The sequence below is a fragment of the Gymnoscopelus microlampas genome (genome assembly GCF_963454915.1).
Source record: "Gymnoscopelus microlampas genome assembly, chromosome: 7".
In the NCBI taxonomy this organism is placed as follows: Eukaryota; Metazoa; Chordata; class Actinopteri; order Myctophiformes; family Myctophidae; genus Gymnoscopelus; species Gymnoscopelus microlampas.
Window position 1 is genome coordinate 7,362,073 of NC_139944.1, and position 18,756 is coordinate 7,380,828.

Sequence of the window (18,756 nt, forward strand, 5' to 3'; positions counted from 1 at the left end):
CGAGAGAATACACAACTAAATCCCTGTGGTGTAAAGTAACTAAGTACATTTACTTAAGTACTGTACTTAAGTACAATTTTGAGATATTTGTACTTTACTTGAGTATTTCCAATACTTTTACTTCTACTCCACTACATCTCAGAGGCAAATATTATACTTTTACTCCACTACAATTATTTGAAAACTTTAGTTACTAGTTACTTTGCAGATATAAATTATGATGTTATAGAACATACATTAGAGAGAGAGAGAGAGAGAGAGAGAGAGAGAGAGAGAGAGAGAGAGAGAGAGAGAGAGAGAGAGAGAGAGAGAGAGAGAGAGAGACTTTAACAGAGCAGGTCAATCTGAGTCACAGTATTGAGTCAGCGAGGAGAGGAAGGGAAGCTTTTGCTGCATCACTCCCTCTCTCTTTTTCCCACACTGACACCGACACACATGCCTACGCACACAGGCAGTGGTGGAAAGTAACTGAGTACATTTACTTAGGTACTGTCCTTAAGTACGGTTTTCTGAGTATGTAAAATGTTTCTTTATACTTTATACAGTGCTTCTGCTGCACTGCATCAGAGAGGCAAATATTGTGCTTTTTACTCTGCTACAATTATTTGAAATGTTATGCTACTAGTTAGATTTAGATTATTATTACAAAACACACGCATTACCCAATTAAGCCCTATTGTATACTTTGGCTATTCAAAAATACCAGATGTACAAGCTCACAATGCTGTGAGTGTTTTTACTTTGGCACTTTTAAATATATTTTGATACCTTTGTACTTTTACTCAAGTAAAATGTTGAATGCAGGACTTTAACTTGTAATAGAGTATTTCTTACATGAATTGTGGTATTTCTACTTCTACTTTAAGCCCCAGTGCACACAGTGAGCTATGAGGTGACAGCCTGGGCTGAAGGCACCTTGCACACAGACAGAGCTAAAGCTAAAGCCTCATGTATAGCCTACTCTGTGGTATGACGGTGTTGCTTTCCCACAAAAACACTGATCTTGTCAGCAAGCAACACCGTCATACTATGGCGTATAAGTTAACGGGTTGAGCAGAAAAAAGACAAAAAGAAAAGATATTGTCATATCCAATTTGTTTCCTTTAACACGTTAAGACCAAGAACGCATCTGTGTCATTTTAAGATTTCTTTGGCTATTCAAAAAATAGCAGATCTACAAGCTCATAGCGCTGCACCGAGTGCCGTGCTATGAGCTTGTAGATCTGCTATTTTTGAAACATTGTGAAAATTTGAGCAAATCTTTGAATATATATATGTTTTCAAAGCAAACATTTGTGACTCAAATCTTTGCTTCATGGGGATTCTACAAATGTCTTCTAAATCCTAACTGTTTTTGACAAACAATTATGTTGCTATAATCAGTGGTTCTCAAACTTTTCAAACATCTCAAAATATTTTGTTCCAGGGACCACGCATAAGTTGAGTTAAAAATGTTCGCTACGGAAAAAACAGATATTGAAAGATTTGCACACATTTTCACGATTTTTCAAAACATAGCATATCTACAAGAGCTTGTAGATCTGCTATTTTTGAATAGCCCAAATAAATCTTAAAATGAGACAGATGTGTTTTCGGTTATGTTATGGGTTATGGGTGTAAGTTCTGTAGGCCTATATATAATGGAGTTAAGTAAGTACATTTGAAAATAAATGTAACTGTGACCATGTACAATTAATTACAAAGAAAAGCATGGGCAATTAAATTACAGTTACAGTCAAAGTAATCAAATGCAATCAGTTTACATTACTGAGATTAAATCAATCAACATCACTTACATTGTACGATTTTTGGAGGGTAATCAGTAGTCTAATAGATTGCATTTCAAAGTATTTCAAGAAGCCTAACCTTCCCAAACCTTGCCATCTCATACATTTTAGCCCTTATTCTGATGTGTAACAACCTCTGATTGTTGTTGCAGTTGCGTTTCCGAGCAGTTTACCGTACAGTGTACTGGCAGCTTTTGACGTTACTTTAAGTTAAACAGATCGGGAAGACGCGAGACTGCAATGTCAGGAGTCAAAATTCATACTTTATTGTAGATCTCATCACAGCAGAGAGAGACTATGTCTCCCTCCAGAGCTATTTTCAAATAGCCTAGGTTTAAAACAGGGATTAAGTGGTTAATACGTGTTTTATAACGTAATAATTTACATCTGCAAAGTAACTAGTAACTAAAGTTTTCAAATAATTGTAGTGGAGTACAAGTACAATATTTGCCTCTGAGATGTAGTGGAGTAGAAGTAAAAGTATCGGAAATTGGAAACACTCCAGTAAAAGTAAAAATGCCTCAAAATTTTACCTAAATACAGTACTTGAGTACTTGTACTTAGTTACTTTACACCACTGCATCTACCGATACATTAAATGAATCAATACCACAATGACCGTTATATGAATGTTGTCCACCACAACAGCCACTAAAATGTACTCGTCTGAACCATACTTTGTTGCATCGTTGACTTGGCTGCACTTCAAGATTACAGTTCCTGCACATTGTATTATGACTGGATGCTGAGAAATGCATGGAATACAGACCGAGCAGACTATTTGTTTGTTTCTCTCTCCATTTTGTACCTGTTCCTATAGTCGCTATTGGCCGAGGAGGCCGAGGAGGCCTTGAAGGCGCTGCGTTCTCCCGGACGCCGGGGGAACATCACAGAGCCAAAGGGCTGAATGCTAAGACACCTAAAGCAAGCTCCACAAAGAGCAGTGGTGGAGGAAAAAGTACACAAATGTTTTACTTGAAGTAAAAGTATCAGTACTGCAATGTGGAAATACTCTGTTACAAGTAAAAGTCTGGTACAAAAGTGCAAAAGTATTGCCTATCTACAAGCTCACAACGCGTCGCATCGCGACGCGTTGTGAGCTTGCAGAGCTACTTTCAAAATATTTGTATACATTTCACACATTTGCAAACTTGTGAAATGGGACATTCTGCATAATGAGTAGTCGACCTTTGGTGCCTTAAGTGCATTTTGATACCAATACTTTTGTACTTTTATTCAAGTCAATCCTGAATTCCAGACTTTTACTTGTAACAGAGTATTTCTACATTGCGGCATTGATACTTTCACTTGAGTACAAAATGTGAGTACTTTTCCCACCACCATATATATATATCCCATTTAGACCTGGAACGCATCTGTGTCACTTTAGGTTTCCTTGGCTATTCAAAAATAGCAGATCTACAAGCTCATAGCGCGGCACCGAGTGCCGTGCTATGAGCTTGTAGATCTGCTATTTTTGAAAAATCATGACATTTTTTTTCTTTTTTTTTTCAAAAACTGTTAGGATTTAGATTTTTTTTAAGAATCGCCTCAGGTCTTAATTGGTCAAATATATATTGAAAAATGAGTCCTCGTGCCTTGTGAGATGAATGGCTGCCTTGGTTATTCATGGGCGCTGGTGGCCTGGGAGAGCCATGGTGGGCGAGGGCCACTGGCTGTGTGGCTGAAGCAGAGCCCTGGTGCATAATTCACACACAGGCCTCGCAAGATTTAACCCATTAAGACCTGCGGGAACGCATCTGTGTGTCATTTTAATAATTTCATTTGCTATTAAAAAATTGCAGATATTATGAGCTTGTAGAACATTATTTTGTGCAAATCTTTGATTGATATATATTTTTGAAGCGAACGTTTGTAACTCAAATCTTTGCTTCTGGGGGGGTCCCAGGAACAACATATTTTGAGATGGGGGATCTCATCACAGCAGAGAGAGACTATGTCTCCCTCCAGAGCTATTTTCAAATAGCCTAGGTTTAAAACAGGGATTAAGTGGTTAATACGTGTTTTATAACGTAATAATTTACATCTGCAAAGTAACTAGTAACTAAAGTTTTCAAATAATTGTAGTGGAGTACAAGTACAATATTTGCCTCTGAGATGTAGTGGAGTAGAAGTAAAAGTATCGGAAATTGGAAACACTCCAGTAAAAGTAAAAATGCCTCAAAATTTTACCTAAATACAGTACTTGAGTACTTGTACTTAGTTACTTTACACCACTGCATCTACCGATACATTAAATGAATCAATACCACAATGACCGTTATATGAATGTTGTCCACCACAACAGCCACTAAAATGTACTCGTCTGAACCATACTTTGTTGCATCGTTGACTTGGCTGTATGTTTGTAACTCAAATCTTTGCTTCTGGGGGGGTCCCAGGAACAACATATTTTGAGATGGGGGTCCGCGGCCAAATACCCTACATATCATTTTGGTGGTCCTTGACATGAGAAAAGTTTGAGAACCACTGATATTATAGCAACATAAGTTTTTTTTAAAAAGAAGACATTTGTAGAATCCCCCCAGAAGCAAAGATTTGAGTTACAAATGTTCGCTTTAAAACATATATTGAAAGACGCGCGCACATTTCCAATATTTTTCAAAAATAGCAGATCTACAAGCTCATAACGCGGCACTCGGTGCCGCGCTATGAGCTTGTAAGATCTGCTATTTTTTGAATAGCGCAAAGAAATCTTAAAAATGACACCGATGCGTTCCCGGTTCTTAAAGGGTTAAACCTGCAAAATCTAGAGAGAGAAGAGTCTTAAGTGTTTTTCTATGTTCCTTTTCCTATACCTGCAAAAAGTGACGATCTGTCGCCGCGTTAAGACACCTTTCCCCGCGTGTCGCAAAACGCCTCGTCGCCGAGTTACTCGCATACTCAGACACCTCGGGGCCCGCAGCTGCGGAATGTGAAACACTTGCTGTGTGTGGCAGCGTCCTGTAAAAAGGCAAAACCCACACACGACGAATTATACACCATGCATACGTTCACACTCACACGCTCACACACACGCTCGCCTTTTCTCTCACCCCGTTTCGCGCTGCACATGTTGCACCCCCCCCTCCTTTTATAGTGCCGGTGTGAGGTGTGAGTCAGAGCATTAGCACTGCAAAGTGCTGTGTGAGGCCCTGTCACAGCCCCGCCTGGCAGCCCCGCATTTCCAACAGGAAATAAAGCACGAATGTATACCCGCGGTGACTTCTGGGGGGGGGGGGGGGCTTTCCTGCAGCGGCGCGGCGTCATCGAAATGCAGCTGGCGGCGGGGGGGGGCCCCGATGCTCGATTTTATTTGGCACGCGTCTACGCCTGCTCACGTTTAACTCATTAAGACCGGGAACGCATAACGTGTCATTTTAGATTTTTTTTTTGTGGTGGCTATAACAGTATTTTTTTTTTACTTCGGCTTTTCAAAAATAGCATATACAAGCTCGTAGCGCGGCACCGAGTGCCGCGCTACGAGCTTGTGTATGCTATTTTTGAAAAACGTTTGTTTTGAACATTTGTGTTGAATACATATATGTTTTTTGAAACGACATTTTTACCTCAAATCTTTGCTTCCTGGGGGGTCCCCGCAACCACATATTTTGATGAGGATCGGCGGCCAAAAACATATAATTTTGACAAGAAAAAAACAGTTTGAGCACCACTGATACAGGAACAATAGTTTTTCAGAGACATTTGACAGTTACGACTGTTCGCTTCAAAAAATATATATATATATATTGAAAGATTTGCACACAATTAGAAAATGGCCAAAGAAATCTAGAAATGACACCGATTCTTTCCCGGTCGAAATGGGTTAAAAATGCTTTTCCTGGGAAAAGCATGTGATCACGCAGTCGATTCCGGGAGGGAGGGAACGTGTGGAGCGAATAAGGGCCTGCATAATTTCGGATGAAATGATGGCAGAATGAAGCTCACAAACGTGTTTTGCGGTGCGTCACGTTTGTGGCACGTCTAAAACATCTAATAAATAAGGGCAATGATCCTGAGGTTGCCCCCTTGATGCTTTTAAGCCATTCAATCCGCGAACGCATCACTGTCATTCGGTGCCGCGCTATGAGCTTGTAGATCAGCATTTTTTTTGTTTTAATGGTGAAAATGTGAGCAAATCTTTGAATATATACTTTTGTTTAACATTTATAAAATATTTAGTTCCAGGGGTCCCCAGAAGCAAAGATTTGAGTTAAAAATATTCGCTTAAAAATATATATATTCAAAGATTTGCACACATTTTCACGATTTTTCAAAAAATTGCAGATCTACAAGTTACTACTTGTATATCTGCTATTTTTAGTCGGATTGCTTTCCCAGTCTAAACGGGTTAAGTAATTACCAGCTAAATTCAGCTGTTGAGCATCATTAAACATACATGTTACGGGACAGAGGGCTGGCCCAAAATCCACTTTGATGCCTTTGCTCTCTCGAAACAAACCATCCATAATAATATATATATATATATATATATATATATATATCTCTCCTCATCTCCAGTACGGGGCTGATTAGCAGACCTGTTAAATGAGCCCGCTGTCACCAAGATGAAACAGTGGCCGAACAGAATGGAGTCGTCTTTCGTTTCTGACGGATGCGACAGCTTTTTCAGTCAAATGACATTCTAATCTTGCATACTGATGTGTGTGCCACACAGTCATAAAAGAAGACGTCTTCCATAATGCATGAGTCCACAGCACAAAAGGTTTGGCTGAAGGAAAAAAAAAACAATCCAGCTCAATCAACAATCTCGGGGCTCAGAACTTTTGCCGGCTTTAACTCTTTAAGACCGGGAACGCATCCGTGTCATTTTTAGATGTCTTTAGTTATTCAAAAATAGCAGATATACAAGCTCATAGCGCGGCACCGAGTGCCGCGCTATGAGATTGTAGATCTGCTATTTTTGAAAAATCGTGAACATTTTGTGCAAATCTTTGCATCTGGAGATTCTACAAATGTCTTCTAAATCCTAACAGTTATTTTGAAGAAAAAAAAAACTATGTTGGTATAATATCAGTGGTTCTCAAACGTTTTTCATGTCAAGGACCCCCAAAATTATATGTGTTTGGCCGCGGACCCCCATCTCAAAATATGCTCTTCCAGAGACCCCCTGGAAGCAAAGATTTGAGTTTAAAAAAGATATTCAAAGATTTGCAAAAAAAAAAAAAAAAAAAAAATCACGATTTGCAAAAATAGCAGATCTTTTCTTGAATAGCCAAAGAAATCTAAAAATGACTCACAGATGCGTCCTCGGTCTTAAAGGGTTAACTCAAGGTAACTGTATTTAGTTTGGAAAGCGCAGCGGGGAGCCCGGGAGAGTCTCATTTTGTCTGTACAAACACAGACAGTGTGAAACTCCACACTCACTTTACATTTCTAAAAAGCTCAAAACTTAATGTTAATGGTCTTTCCATATTTTTGCAGGGGGTCAGGATACTTGTATTCTTCACGTATATATTGGCAATTTATGCAGAATATACTCAGAGTAGCTTTGATGTTCAGTCCTTCAGAATGCTGGCATGCTCCCACAACCCCTGTCCTTTATGTTTCTTCCATATTTTCAAAGTTACCAGGCAGATTTATAAAGATTTATCGCAAGGATGGGTCATTTTTGAAGAATACGGCAATGTTGTACAATGATATCTTTGATGTTCTTATAGTTGGATGAATGCAATGCAAGTGAATAAGGTGAGGCTTAGATTTGGAGAATCGTTTAACTTGCAGATAGATAAGCCTCGCTATTCTTTGAATCCACTCTCTGGTTTTCTGCACATATAAGCCATAATCTTATTCTTGGTCATTTATTTAGCTAACGTGGATAACATCTCTTCTTTGCTTTCATTGTATTGTTCTGGAACATCGCATACTGTGGCATTATATTCTTTTCAGCAGTGTTGTACAAGTTCACACTTGACAAGTGTTTTTTTTTTGCTGATCTGAGCTATTCTACACATCCAGCCCCCTCCCCAGTCATTGGCACTGCACACTTCCTAAATTAATCAGGGACGTGCACAGATAGACTCTAGGTGGTGCTTGAGCACCTGCCCTTTGCTTTTCTTTTTTTTTCAGTTTACAGCAGGGGTTTCCAACAGGGGGTCCGGGACCCCTAGGGAGTCCTCAGAGTTACTAAAGGGGGTCCGCTAAATTTTTATGTGATATGATTTTTCTTTTTACCATAACCACTCGAAACCTAGCATCCCTTTTCTTAGGTGAACTGTCACCAAAAATAGCAGATCTACAAGCCCACAACGCCTCGCGCTGCGAGGCGTTGTGACATAAGTCTGTTATTTGCGTTCTTGGTATTTAACCCATTAAGACCTGGAACGCATCGGTGTCATTTTTTGATTTGAGCTAAAAAAAAGCATTATTTTACACTTAGGCTATTCAAAAATAGCAGATATACAAGCTCATAGCGCGGCACCGAGTGCCGCGCTATGAGCTTGCAGATCTGCTATTTTTGAAAAATCGAGAGAATGTGTGCAAATTAATATATTTATATTCTTTTAAAGCGAACATTTTTAACTCAAATCTTTGCTTCTGGGGGGACCCTGGAACATAATATTTTGAGATGGGGGTCCGCGGCCAAATACATATCATTTTGACATGAAAGGGTTTGAGCACCACTGACCTAGAAACATACGTTTTTCGAAGTTTTTCGTTTTGGAAGACATTAGCTAAGAATTCGCCTCAGGTCTTCATGGGTTTAAAATTGCCACAATCTACGCTAACGTTTTTGTTCACCAGCTTGCAAAGCGTGTGAGCATTGTTAACTCGCGCCGGAATCCGGCGCTCCAATTCATGTTCATTACTTGCAAAACGGATATGTTCGAGTTCACTGCACACCAGCAGCATGAGGCCCGTTCAATGAACTTGCTCTTTTAGCACGTTTGCGCACAGCTCTGCTTTTCAGTCTAGTGAGGTATACACAGAGGTGTAAAGTAACTAAGTACATTTACTAAAGAACTGCACTTAAGATGTTGAGGTACTTTTACTTTACTGGAGTATTTCCAATAGTCTATACTTTTACTTAATTCTACTCCATTACAGCTCAGAGGCAAATATTATACTTTTACTCCACTACAATTATTTGAAAACTTCAGTTACTAGTGACTTTGCAGATATAAATGATTACATTATAACACATACATTAACCACTTCAGCCCTATTTTATACCCAGGCTATTTGAAAATAGCAGATCTACAAGCTCGCAACGCGTTGTGAGCTTGTAGATCTGCTATTTTCAAACATTTTAGTACTTTCACTTTTGGTACTTTAAGTACATTTAGATACCGATACTTTTGTACTTTTACTCAAGTAAATGTTGAATTCGGGACTTTTACTTAAACAGAGCAGTAGTGATACTTTTACTTAAGTAAAACATTTGAGTACTTTTTCCACCACTGGTTATACAGAGTACAGTCGTATCTTTAGCGGGACGGGATTACAGCCTGCAGCAAGTGTACTCTGATCTGTAAGGTGCAAAGAGAGGATGATAGGACATCATCTTTTTCTCAATACTGTACATTTTTTGAGCATTTCTGATTCACTGGAGAACATAACTTGTCTTCCCCAGTTCCCACCGGAGACATAAATTGCCAATTAGAAGTATAGTGTGGCAGTACAGTATATCCGGGACTGTAGTGGATAGCTGTCAGTTACAAAGACTCTGGGAAAAACAGACCCCCACACAAAAAAAAAAAGACCCCACAGCAGGAGGAAGGCTGTATGCAGAGATGAAGGTAAGCCTGCAGTTCCCTCTCTGCTGTGTCTGTCTGCCTGTCTGGCAAGGCAAAAACAGGCACTCTGGCATACAGGCAGAAATGGCTCATTTTCACCTGAGTGCACAATGATTATCCCGTTGAGACCGGGAACGCATCCGTGTGTCATTTGCATCTGTGTGTCATTTTAAGATTTCTTTGGGCTATTCAAAAAAATAGCAGATCTACAAGCTCATAGCGCGGCACCGAGTGCCGCGCTATGAGCTTGTAGATCTGCTATTTTTTTTAGAGAGAAAAAAAAAAAGGTGAAAATACGTTCAAATCTTTGAATAGATGTGTATATAGATTTTAAGTCTTTGCTTGTGGGGGGGTCCCTGGAACAAAACATATTCAGATGGGGGACCGCGGACAAATTCCTATCATTTTGGGGGAAAAGTTTAAGAACCACTGATATTTAGCAACATGAGTAAACAAATAAAATAAAATAAAAAAGTTAGGATTTAGAAGATATTTGTAGAATCCCCCAGAAGCAATAAGATTTGAGTTACAAATATTCGCTTTAAAAATATATACATTCAAAGATTTGCACAAAATGTTCACGATTTTTCAAAAATAGCGGACCTGCAAGCTCATAGCGCGGCACTCGGTGCCGCGCTATGAGCTTGCAGATCTGCTGTTTTTGAATAGCCAAGGTACAGTATAAAACAATGGTTAAAGTGGTTACACACAGATGCGTTCCCGGTCTCAACGGGTTAAGTTGTTATGCCACGAAACAGGAAGTCAGTCCTTGAGAGGTTCTCGGCTCCGTCTTGCCCGCCTTGGCGTATATACGCCTTGGCCCATACCACACTTATGACTTACTTACTCACAGATGGAAGTGGTGGGGGAGAGGGGGAAGAGAGAATAGGTAGAGAGAGAGAGAGACACGGGGAGAGTGACAGAATTGCCTGGCAGAAGGTGAGGCCGATGATTATTAGCCATCATGGCTCCTCTGCATAGATTACAGTCGTTAATGTGGAGAGAACGGGGGCCAAGGTTTTAGGGAAGCAGTCTGTTATCTCGGCGACGCGACGCGCTGTGAGCTTGTAGATCGGCTATTTTCAAATAAAATATCGCGGGGGACATTATAATAAGCAGATCTGGCATCCCTGGCTGTGATCCAAGAGTCTTCTTCTTCATGCCGCGCGGAACGAACTGTCACGTCACTGTCACCGTGACCTTGGATTCGCCGTGTGGCGGTATAATGCGCCCGACAACAACTGTTGCCGGTGCTGCCTTGTTGTCGCTGATGCTACATAAGTGGATGTCTGCCCAGGTTTTCAAGCATGGCTGTGCAATCTGAATGAATTTGCGTGTGTGTGTGTGCGCGCCCGTGCGTGTGTGTGTGTTTTCACTCATTGGCACATTGCACCAACATGTGCAACCTGATATTTCTTTCTTTCTTTCTTTGAGTTGACTGCGGACGTGTCTGAAATATCTCACTCATTCACCACTCCCTATATATATATAGGGAGTTCCATGTATAGGAGACTACATTATAGTGAACCCATCGGCGATAAAACAAAAACGCAGCATTACAGACTCTACAATGGGTCGCGGGTTAACGATCTCATTGCCGCTTATCGCACTATAGGCTCTATGCACAGCAGCCATATTGGAAAGAAATTGGGCCGCTTCCTTACTTCCTTCACAGGTGTTAGCAATGATACTAATGAAGGCTCTGTTCCATTCTGGTTAGGATGCTGATATTGTGCTGGCTCACTAGAAAGAACTAGAAATGTTGTTCCCAAATGGCCCCTTATGGTGGGTGTGTAACTCTGAGAGTGTACAAATGGAACCAAATGGACCCGTGAGGGTCCATTTGGTTCCATTTGCACACTCTCGGAGTTATGGGGACCCTTGAAAATAAGACAACCACTGTGCCACACTAAATGGAACAGAGCCTTAATTAGTATTATTGGTAACACCTGTGAAGGAACTAAGGAAGGGGCCCAATTCATTCCCAATATGGCTGCTGTGCATAGAGCCTATTAAAACATGCCAGGCGTTCGGGTGGCGCGGTGGTAAAAGTCCCCGCCCACCACCACCACGGAGGTTGTGGGTTCGAATCCACCGTGGTGCAACCGGCTATGTCGGGCGTCTCTATACACGAACACAATTGGCCCGTGTTCGGGGGGCGAGGGAAGCCGGGCAGGGGAGGGTGATATCGGTCATTGCTCGTACTCCTACGGGCTGGGGGCGGCGCCTGTCAGCGGGGAGTGTTGGGCGGGAGGAGTAGGACGAAGGCTCTACGTCCTCCTGGTGGGGGCTCCTTACTGGCAGGCGAGTCAAAAAAAAAAAAAACATGCCATATAAACGTCAGAATTATGTAGGATTTGCGATAGTGGTCAAGGGTTGTATCGTACTTTTCACGATGCGTTGTGGGATGAAATGAGTACACTTTAGGGTATAATAATTATCGATATACACTCGGACACCAGTACAAAATGGCGTAATCCCTTTACAGCAGTGGTGGGAAAAGTACTCAAATCTTTTACTTAAGTAAAAGTAGCAATACCACAATATAAAAATACTCTGTTCACAAGTAAAAGGCCTGTGTTCAAAACGTTACTTGAGTAAAAGTACAAAACTATTGGCATCAAAATATACTTTAGTGCCAATAGTACCAAAAGTAAAAGTACTAAAATGTTTGAAAATAGCAGATCTACAAGCTCACAACGCGTCGCATCGCGACGCGTTGTGAGCTTGTAGATCTGCTATTTTCAAATAGCCTATGTATAAAATAGGGCTTAAGTGGTTAATGTATGTTTTATAATCATTTATATCTGCAAAGTAACTAGTAACTAAAGTCTTCAAATAATTGTAGTGGAGTAAAAGTACTATATAATATTTGATATAAGTAAGAGTATTGAATATTGGAAATACTCCAGTAAAGTTAAAAATACATCAAAATTGTACAATACTTGAGTAAATATACCACTGCTTTATAGTGGGTATTGGGAGTGATTTGGGACACAGCCTGCGACTCCAAATCTGCGCGTCTCAAAACATCCTGCGCTTTCCTTGTCAACTCCAAGCTGCCCTTTGCCTATACCCCCCCCACCCCCCCCGCCCCTCATTAGTGGCTCTTTTTTTTGTATAATTGGCCGTTGGGGCTATAGAGTTGGAAACAATGAAGCATTGATTTCCTCAAACGTAATCACCCTCATCCAGTCCGTCTAATGGCCGCTGTCACCGTGGGGGCCCGCGAGGAAGAGAAATGAGTCAGTCAGTTAGGTATATACCATCGACGCCCTTCACCCCTCGCTCACCGAACGGCTAGAGAGAGCACGGCGACCCACTCCGTCTTCACGGCTTGGTTTAACCCCTTTAGCTAGGATGACAGGCGGCAAGTGCTCCATCTATCAGGCCTGCAGTCATATCGCTGCTCTTTATTGTCACGGACTATTATCAGAGCACACACACACACACACACACACACACATACATACAAAGACACACCTTTTAGCAAGCTCGACGTGGGTCTCTGCTTTCCACTAAGGTGCGGAGTAGTGCAGGATATGAATAAATGTGACCAGATTTGACTGGGAGACAGTCATCTAGCATTTTTTTGTTCCATTTTTTCAAACACACTCACGCAATGACACGCAATGACACGCATGCATGCGCACGCAAACACACACACACACACACACACACACACACACACACACACACACACACACACACACACACACACACACACACACACACACACACACACACACACACACACACACACACACACACACACACACACTCAGATGCAGTGGTGGAAAATAAGTACTCACATGTGTTACTTAAGTATAAAAGTATCAATACTTCAATGTAGAATGACTCCTGTTACGAGTAAAAGTCCGGAATTCAAAACTGACTTGGGTAAAAGTACAAATGTATTGGCGTCAAAATGTACTTGGAAGTACCAAAAGCAGAAAGCACTCATTATGCAGAAAGTCCCATTTCACAAGTTTTCCTAAATGTATACAAATCTTTTGAAAATAGCTGATCTACAAGCTCACAATGCGTCGCATCGCGACGCATTGTGAGCTTGTAGATCAAATAGATGTGAGCTTGTAGATCAAATGGCCGAAATGTAAATAGGGCTGAAGTGGTTAAAGGTAGGGTAAGTGATTTTCTTTGGTTGAAATAAGTGTTAAATAGCTCTATATTCTGATAGTACTCATTGCTATAGAGTGTTTGTTCAGTAAAAGGAGTCTCCTTGTCTCTCCACCTCTTTTTAAAACAGAAAATGCATTTTCGTTTCGGTTTCAGGTTCATTTCCATTTTTATCCAATCAGGATAGAGAACTCAATCAGGATATAGATTAAACAAGTGAAATTGTTAGTGATGACACTAAGAAATGAGCAGGCAAAATTGGAACTGGAACACTATAAAAATGAAGCTTAAAAATGGGTACTTTCTCCTGATTGGCTGAGATTTTGACACCTACCGAAACATGTATTTTCTGTTTATTAAAGAGCTAAAGAGACGAGTGTTTGTTCAGTAAAAGTAAAATACACATTCATGCACGCACACACACACACACACACCCCCAGAGATGCGCACACTCCTCAGATGCAGAGGCACGGATACCGGACTAGCATTTACCCACACATCCCGAGCGCCAATCTACCTGGATGGCATTATGTCTTGTCCAAGTGGCAATTTGTCCTCTAAGTGGCCCTCTGGTCGGGCTCAGCAGTGTCACGGGGAAGCCGTTTATTCCGCTCTCTCCTACAGAGAGCAGATGGTACGTTAGTGATCAGGGCCTAATGTCCACCTGGCTGATGGCTGGACGATCAACCCTAGCCTAGCTCAGTGGTTCTCAAACGGGTTAATTTCAAGGACCCCCGGCGTAAGGTTTAGTACGCATTAAGGCCACGGAACCCCCCATAACTCTTACATTGTGCAAATGGAACCATCAGAGTTACGGACCTGTAAGAGTCCATTGAACCCCTGTGGGTCCCCAGACCCGACTTTGAGAACCACTTCGTCGACTATAACGACAAATGTTTGTTGACTACCTTTTTTCACTGACGTAAACTAAATAAAGATGAAATAAAAACGAAGCTATGATGACTAAAACTAAGACTAAATATACTGACAATTTCGTCAACAAATAAAAACTAGACTAAAATGTCAGTGAGGGACGAGTGGAGAAGAGATCCAGTAGAACTAAAAAGACAAGTAATTTTATGTTTGGTTTGCGTTCAGGTGTTGCGCATTGAAAATAGCAGATCTACAAGCTCACAACGCGTCGCGCTGCGACGCGTTGTGAGCTCGTAGATCGGCTATTTTCAGTGTGCAGCCAAGTGTGAAATCATCCATTACGACGGCATCAAGGCACCGCCAAAAGCATTTTTAGTCGACCAAATGAATTGTAGACTAACAGTAAAACTAACGGTAAAACATTTCAGGTGACTAAAATATGACTAAAACTAAATCCAAATGTGCTGTCAAAATCAACACAGCTACGCACACACGTGTGCGCACGCGCACGCACGCACACGCACAATATCCCATAGGGCCACATATCTCCCTCAACCAATCAAGCTCTTTAAAGACCACTCCCCCAAAAATAATGTTCTCTTTGGTCAAAGTGTTTCTGAAGCCTAGCCATTAAAAACCCTGGTGGTTTCTTGTGCTCTGCGTATCTCTAAAGCATTCTTTTGGTTTTTACAATCCCAACATCTGGCACTCACTGAAAACTGGTTTAAATGCAGATGGTGGTGATGTCACACGGTAAAAACACCAATCAGAGCCTCACTAAATGCATTGAGTGAAACAAAACAAGCGCAATGCTTTTGTTTTTGGTCGCATTCGCTGTGTTTATGTCTGGATACTTCTTGGATAACTACATTCTGGTGGATCAATGAATAATTTATAGGATCATGGATTACTGGGGGCAAAGATATAGAGCAAAGAAAAAAACTAGTTCAAGTACATTTGAATCGAGTTAAACCACACCATGAGAATGGAATGGCTCTTTAAAGAGGCCATTACAGCTGTTGAATTGCATCCTTTTTATTCTGGTGACCCGGGATCAAGGTGCGAAACCCATCGAGACATCCACGGTATACTTTCACGGTGGACTTGAAAGCATGTCTGCAGGCCCCGGGAAGCTGTCAGTAAAATATTCAACAAGGCCAACGTAGTGTGGGGTGTTTTTGGGGGGTTTTAGCACACTCAAGAGACTTCTCGCCACACTTGTATGGCCTGGTGTTTCTGCCTCGTTCCTTGGCCAGAAATATCTAACAACACGCTTCAGGAGAAGTGACATTAATACTGCATGACAGCGCGGTCCACCAGGGCTGGAAATGTTTGCCTTTTAACCCATTAAGACCGGGAACGCATCTGTGTCATTTTAAGATGTATTTGGACGATTCAAAAATAGCAGATATACAAGCTCATAGCGCGGCACCGAGTGCCGCGCTACGAGCTTGTAGATCTGCTATTACTTAATTTTTTTTATCGTGAAAATGTGTGCAAATCTTTGAATATATTTTTCTTAAAGCCAACATTTTTAACTCAAATCTTTGCTTCGGGGGGATTCTATAAATGTCTTCTAAATCCTAACAGTTTTTTGAAAAAAAACGTATATTGCTATAAAACTCAAACTTTTCACATGTCAAGGACCCCCGAAAGTATATGTATTTGGCTGTGGACCCCCATCTCAAAATATTTTGTTCCAGGGACCCCCCCCAGAAGCAAAGATTTGAGTTAAAAATGTATATATATTCAAAGATTTGCACACATTTTCACGATTTTTTCCCCCAAAAATAGCAGATCTATCATAGCAGATCATAGCAGATTTGAACTTTTGAGCTTTTGAATAGCCAAAGAAATCTAAAAATGACACACAGATGCGTTCCCGGTCTTAAGGGGTTAATCCCGGCTTGCCTTTGGTCCGGCTGCCTGCCATGCGACCGCGACGTTGATGAGAATGGGAGAAGAAAAGTGTTGCCAAACTTGTCTGTATGCCCGCTGCGAGCTCGCTCGCTCGCCCCCCCCCCGTAATTCATGAACCCCGTGCCCATTTCAAACATTTACACAAAAGCAAGCCGGAAGAAAGAAAAAGCACACGCACACACACACACACACACTGACTGCTCTTCTGTCACCTCGACCATAATAAATGGGACTTCTCAGCGCGGCTCTTTGAAGCGGTCGTCTCCGGCCGCGAGGAATCAGAGTGTGCAAAACATGGACGTGTGTGGCGTTTGTGGTTATCTCGCACAACTTCTCCACTCTCCATCCATCCTGGAGGTGGGAGAGCATCTGGCTGTACCCCCCCCCCCCCCCGATCTCCTCTCCTCTCCTCCTCTCCTTCTCCATGTCCTGGGATGAGCTCCAGTTTAACCCGTTGAGACCGGGAACGCATCCGTGTCATTTTTTAAGATTTCTTTGGGCTATTCAAAAATAGCAGATCTACAAGCTCATAGCGCGGCACCGAGTGCCGCGCTATGAGCTTGTATATCTGCTATTTTTTCCCCTTCTTTTTATGGTGAAAATGTGTGCAAATCTTTGAATATATATAGAACTCAAATCTTTGCCTCTGGGGGGGTCCCTGGAACAAAATATTTTGAGATGGGGGGGGGGGGGGGGGGTCTGCGGTCAAATACATATCATTTCGGGGGTCCTTGACATGAAAACAAAGTTTGAGAACCACCGATATTACAGCAACATACGTTTTTTTCCAGGCTTTTAGGCTTCAGAAGACATTTGTAGAATCCCCCGAGAAGCAAAGATTTGAGTTAAAAAATGTTCCCTTCAAAAAACTTAATATACTCAAAGATTTGCACACATTTTCAACATTTTTCAAAAACGGCAGATCTACAAGCTCATAGCTCACACTCGGTGACGCGCTATGAGCTAAATCTGCTAATTTTTTGAATAGCCCAAAAGTATACAATAACGGTTATGGCGACAAAAAAAAACTTAAAACGACACAGTATAAATGCGTTGGCCGGATTGAAGGGGTTAATTGTTGGACGCCGGTGTCTGTTGCCGTGGCTGTCAGGGGAAGATAAAGAGTTTCTCCCGGAGGCTGTGGAGGAAAAGGAGAGAGAGAGAGTCGGTTGATGGAGGGCCTCTCTCTCCTGCAGCTCTCCGTTGGCTGCATTAGCCCCCACGCTTTATAATTGTGTGAAGGGGGCACTTCCAGTGGCTCCCTCATTACTCAACTGGCACCACCGGGTCCCTGGCAGCCCAGACATACACCCTGCCCCTTCCCCTCCCTCTCTCTCTTTCTCTCTCTCCCCCCCATCTAGGTTCCTGTTTTAGCCCTTTAAGACCGGGAACGCATCTGTGTGTCATTTTTTAGAATGTCTTTGGGCTATTCAAAAATAGCAGATCTACAAGCTCGTAGCGCGGCACCGAGTGCCGCGCTACGAGCTTGTGGATCTGCTATTTTTTCTTCTTTTAATCGTGGAAAATTTGTGCAAATCTTTGAATATATATATATATATATAGAGAGATTTTTAAAGCAAACATTTGTAACTCAAATCTTTTCTTCTGCGGAACTCTACAAAATGTCTTCTAAATCCTAACAGTTTTCTGAAAAACGTATGTCGCTATACGCAGCGGTTCTCAAACTTTTCCCCGTCAAGGACCACCCAGAATGATATGTATATATTTGACCGTGGACCCCCCCCATCTCAAAATGTTCCAGGGACCCCCCCGAGAAGCACAGATCGGAGTTAAAAATGTTCGTCTTAAAAACATATATTCAAAGATTTCCACAAACTTTCCTCGATTTAAAAAAAAAAAATAGCAGCCGCGCTACGAGCTTGTATATCTGCTATTTTCTTTTGAAAAACCCAAATAAATCTAAAAATGCGCTCGGATGCGTTTCCCGGTCTCGGTGGGTTAGGATGTTCCTCCCTCAGCTCTGTCACCCCTCTCCTTCCCCCATGGGCAGCCCTCCCTATTGTTATTTTGACCCAGTATACTGCCGCTGGAATGGAGGGTTTTTCTTTCCCTCTTCTCCTCAGGAAAAAAAAAAAATCTGACATCCTCCTTTGTCAGAGTGGGACCTATTGTGCGGCGTTCACAGATGACTGATGTCATCTGCCGTATGCATGGCGCGCCACTGAGAGAACTCCTCCGTCCCCGTGTATGTACGCGGCGTGTGAGAGAGACGCTGTGATCTGGTTGTGGTAATGAGGCCCGGTTCTGAGGATATCAGTAAT

General features: G+C 41.8%; 1 protein-coding gene across 1 annotated transcript in view; it reads left to right on the forward strand.

The window, feature by feature from the left end:
• The window catches only part of tafa1b (TAFA chemokine like family member 1b), a gene marked incomplete at both ends in the record, with an annotated part of 229,940 nt that overhangs the window by 175,244 nt on the left and 35,940 nt on the right, over window positions 1-18,756 (forward strand). The window lies entirely within an intron of this gene.